Source organism: Schistocerca cancellata, chromosome 3, assembly GCF_023864275.1.
Source record: "Schistocerca cancellata isolate TAMUIC-IGC-003103 chromosome 3, iqSchCanc2.1, whole genome shotgun sequence".
NCBI lineage: Eukaryota > Metazoa > Arthropoda > Insecta > Orthoptera > Acrididae > Schistocerca > Schistocerca cancellata.
In genome coordinates, this window is record NC_064628.1 from 412,204,911 (window position 1) to 412,209,910 (window position 5,000).

At 62.2% G+C, this 5,000-nt stretch overlaps 1 pseudogene; it reads left to right on the top strand.

The window, feature by feature from the left end:
• Window positions 1-5,000, top strand: part of LOC126177259 (large subunit ribosomal RNA) — a 7,931-nt pseudogene that overhangs the window by 871 nt on the left and 2,060 nt on the right.

Genomic DNA, 5,000 nt, shown 5'->3' on the forward strand with positions numbered 1-5,000 from the left:
GGAATAATCGCTCCCGTCAGCGGCGCTTCAGCTTTGGACAATTTCACGACCCGTCTTGAAACACGGACCAAGGAGTCTAACATGTGCGCGAGTCATTGGGCTGTACGAAACCTAAAGGCGTAATGAAAGTGAAGGTCTCGCCTTGCGTGGGCCGAGGGAGGATGGGGCTTCCCCGCCCTTCACGGGGCGGCGGCCTCCGCACTCCCGGGGCGTCTCGTCCTCATTGCGAGGTGAGGCGCACCTAGAGCGTACACGTTGGGACCCGAAAGATGGTGAACTATGCCTGGCCAGGACGAAGTCAGGGGAAACCCTGATGGAGGTCCGTAGCGATTCTGACGTGCAAATCGATCGTCGGAGCTGGGTATAGGGGCGAAAGACTAATCGAACCATCTAGTAGCTGGTTCCCTCCGAAGTTTCCCTCAGGATAGCTGGTGCTCGTACGAGTCTCATCCGGTAAAGCGAATGATTAGAGGCCTTGGGGCCGAAACGACCTCAACCTATTCTCAAACTTTAAATGGGTGAGATCTCCGGCTTGCTTGATATGCTGAAGCCGCGAGCAAACGACTCGGTTCGGAGTGCCAAGTGGGCCACTTTTGGTAAGCAGAACTGGCGCTGTGGGATGAACCAAACGCCGAGTTAAGGCGCCCGAATCGACGCTCATGGGAAACCATGAAAGGCGTTGGTTGCTTAAGACAGCAGGACGGTGGCCATGGAAGTCGGAATCCGCTAAGGAGTGTGTAACAACTCACCTGCCGAAGCAACTAGCCCTGAAAATGGATGGCGCTGAAGCGTCGTGCCTATACTCGGCCGTCAGTCTGGCAGTCATGGCCGGTCCTTGCGGCCGGCCGCGAAGCCCTGACGAGTAGGAGGGTCGCGGCGGTGGGCGCAGAAGGGTCTGGGCGTGAGCCTGCCTGGAGCCGCCGTCGGTGCAGATCTTGGTGGTAGTAGCAAATACTCCAGCGAGGCCCTGGAGGGCTGACGCGGAGAAGGGTTTCGTGTGAACAGCCGTTGGACACGAGTCAGTCGATCCTAAGCCCTAGGAGAAATCCGATGTTGATGGGGGCCGTCATAGCATGATGCACTTTGTGCTGGCCCCCGTTGGGCGAAAGGGAATCCGGTTCCTATTCCGGAACCCGGCAGCGGAACCGATACAAGTCGGGCCCCTCTTTTAGAGATGCTCGTCGGGGTAACCCAAAAGGACCCGGAGACGCCGTCGGGAGATCGGGGAAGAGTTTTCTTTTCTGCATGAGCGTTCGAGTTCCCTGGAATCCTCTAGCAGGGAGATAGGGTTTGGAACGCGAAGAGCACCGCAGTTGCGGCGGTGTCCCGATCTTCCCCTCGGACCTTGAAAATCCGGGAGAGGGCCACGTGGAGGTGTCGCGCCGGTTCGTACCCATATCCGCAGCAGGTCTCCAAGGTGAAGAGCCTCTAGTCGATAGAATAATGTAGGTAAGGGAAGTCGGCAAATTGGATCCGTAACTTCGGGATAAGGATTGGCTCTGAGGATCGGGGCGTGTCGGGCTTGGTCGGGAAGTGGGTCAGCGCTAACGTGCCGGGCCTGGGCGAGGTGAGTGCCGTAGGGGTGCCGGTAAGTGCGGGCGTTTAGCGCGGGCGTGGTCTGCTCTCGCCGTTGGTTGGCCTCGTGCTGGCCGGCGGTGCAGGATGCGCGCGCCTGCGCGGCGTTCGTGCCCCGGTGCATCAACCTGCGCGCAGGATCCGAGCTCGGTCCCGTGCCTTGGCCTCCCACGGATCTTCCTTGCTGCGAGGCCGCGTCCGCCTTAGCGTGCTCCTCCGGGGGCGCGCGGGTGCGCGGATTCTCTTCGGCCGCCATTCAACGATCAACTCAGAACTGGCACGGACTGGGGGAATCCGACTGTCTAATTAAAACAAAGCATTGCGATGGCCCGAGCGGGTGTTGACGCAATGTGATTTCTGCCCAGTGCTCTGAATGTCAACGTGAAGAAATTCAAGCAAGCGCGGGTAAACGGCGGGAGTAACTATGACTCTCTTAAGGCGGCCAAGTGGGGGCGGTGTGGCTGCATCCGGACTTGGCTTTTCGAAGTGCGGTCTTGATGTAGTCGTGCTGCTGCTGCGAGGTGCCTTCCTTGGGTTGTAGTTACAGGGAGAGTGATGCGCAATACATGGGCCTAGCCCTCTTAGCCTCTCCTCTCCTGCGGTCTTCTCCCCTTCTCGTGGGCCCGCTGATTTTCGCAGAGTGGAAGACCGCACCAGGGGCTTGGGGGGGTTACCAGCCCCCCCTCGCATTATCCCTTTCAAGTTGGGGGCAGCAGACAAGTGAATAACAGTGGTGGCCCTTCCGCTGAAGGTGCCACCCCAGCTTCCCCAGCTCCTAGCCGGCCAACCGGCCGTGCCGAAGATCTTGTAACTGTTGCAGCTATCTACGCCTGTAGTGAGTGCCACCGCAGCTTCACCACCAAGAACGGTCTCGGGGTCCATCGCCGCCGCCAACACCTTGCGGCCGCCAACGCGGAGATCGTCACGGAGAGGCATCGCGCGAGGTGGACGGAGGAAGAAGTCCTGTCGCTCGCCAAGGCAGAGGCCGAACTGTTCCTTGAGAGGGACGCCCGGTTCTTCTTTGTCAATCAAGAACTCATCAGGATGTTCCCCGACCGAACGCTCGAAGCAATCAAGTGCCGACGGCGGCAAGCTGCCCACAAGCAGCTTGTCCGCCAATTCATGGAGGCGCTTGAGATCGGTCGGGGGGAAGAGCCGGCGTCCCGCCGGGGAGCAGCGGGCCCGCTGCCTGACGCGGGCGAGGCCGCTGCGCCGCCTGTCGACGCAGCCGAGGACTTCGCGGCCGACACCACCGGGCCGCCGCCGGAGGGGCCGACTGACGCCGCCATCTGGGAGCATCTGGCGGGGCTACCTGCTTCCGCCCAGCGTTTCTCTGCCCTGGATCGAGTCATTGGTCTAGGGCGGGGCACGCCGCCCGATGTCATCCTGGGCATGCTCCCGGATGCCCTTGCGTCGGTCGGGTCCAGAGGGGAGAGATCGATCACCAGGACACAGCGGCCGCGCCAACCATCTAAGCGGCCGCCTGCAGCGCCGCCGACGCAGAAGCGCAAGCGGCGCCGCTGGGAGTATGCAAGAACGCAGGATGCCTTCCGAAGGTCGCGTGCACGTTGCGTGCGCGGCCTCTTGGATGGCACCCTGCTCCAGCCGCCACCTGCCATCCCTGGTCTGCTGGACTTCTGGGCGGACCTCTTCACTAAGAAGCCCATCTCCACCGCGGGCTTCATTCGTGACCGCCTCCTCCCGCACTCGGAGCCTGTCGCTCTCGAGTGCCTATGGGGGCCGGTCACACATGAGGAGGTCGCCGCCGCGTTGCCGCCCAGGGGATCAGCGGCCGGGCCGGACGGCCTTACCCCAGCGGAGTTGCGGCGCCTGCCGCACGAAGTCCTGGTGAAAGTGATGAATCTCTTCCTTCTGGCCCGCGCCCTTCCGGAACGCCTGCTTCGCGCGCGGACGTCCCTTCTCCCGAAAACGGCTGCACCAACATCCCCCGCTGACTTTCGCCCCATTACGGTCTGCTCGGTGCTGGCGCGGACCTTTCACAAGGTTCTCGCGTCACGCCTGATGCGCGCTTGTGCTGTGGACGAACGTCAGCGGGCATTCATCCCTCGTGATGGGATGTTGGAAAATACGTTCATCTTGGACACCGCCCTCACCGACGCAGTTCGCTCCTGCCGCTCTGTCTTTGTGGCATCGATCGACGTATCTAAGGCATTCGATTCGGTAGATCATGCTGCCCTTCGCCCTGTGCTGAAGGCGCATGGCCTGCCGGATTGTTTTGTCGAGTATGTCGAGCGGTGCTACGAGGGCAGCACGACGGTGATAGCGGACGGCGACGGCGTGGGCGTGTCTGTGCAGCCAGCACGGGGCGTTCGCCAGGGCGATCCCCTCTCCCCCCTCCTGTTCAACTTTGCGGTGGACTACGTTTTAGGCCAGCTGCCCTCTCACATCGGAGCTCGGATCCTCGGTCGCAGGGTCAACGCTGCGGCCTTTGCAGATGACGTCTTGCTGTTTGCAGCGACCCCGAGGGGCTTGCAGTCCCTCATCGATGCAGCTACCGCAGCCCTCGCACACCTGGGGCTGCAGATCAACGCCCGGAAGTGTTTCACCCTCGCCTTAGTCGCGTCAGGGCGCGAGAAGAAGGTGAAGGTGGACAGCAATGTCACCTTCACAGCAGGCAATACCACCATGCCTGCCCTGCGTGTGGGTGAAACCTTCCGGTACCTGGGGCTGCAATTTTCCACGGCGGGTCGCTGTATCTTCAATCCACGTCGCCACCTGGTGGAGCAGCTTGACGTCATCTCCCGAGCTCCGCTGAAGCCGCAACAGCGCCTCCACGCTCTCACCAACGTACTTCTTCCTGGCCTGTACCATGGGCTGGCCCTCAGCCGCACCCGGGTGGGTGCTCTGAAGTCGGCCGACGTCACCATCCGGGCCGCCGTCAGGAGATGGTTCCGCCTTCCGGCGGACACCCCCCTGGGATACTTCCACGCTCCTGTTGCCCAGGGGGGCCTCGGCATTCCATCCTGCCGTTGGATGGGTCCAACGCTCCGTCGGTCCCGTCTCCTGGCGCTGAAGAAGATAGGGCCAGCCTGCGAGGGTGCAGGCCTGGATGAGGTGCAGCGTGAGATCGAGGTGCTGGAGCGCCACTTAACGTGGGAGGGCCACCTCCTCAAATCGTCAACGCAGGTTGGGGAAATGTGGGCGGCGCGCCTACACATCGCCATTGACGGTGCGGCGCTGTCATCCTCTGCCGCCGTCAGTGGCCAACATCAGTGGGTCGCCGACACCAGTCGCCTGCTATCTGGGCGTGAATACATCGACGCCCTCCGCGCCCGCATCAACGCCTTCCCTACGAAGGCACGGCGCAGTCGCGGGCGGGAGGCGGACACCAGATGCCGCGCGGGGTGCCAGGCCGTGGAGACCGCCAACCACGTACTTCAGGCTTGCTTTAGGACGCACGGGTC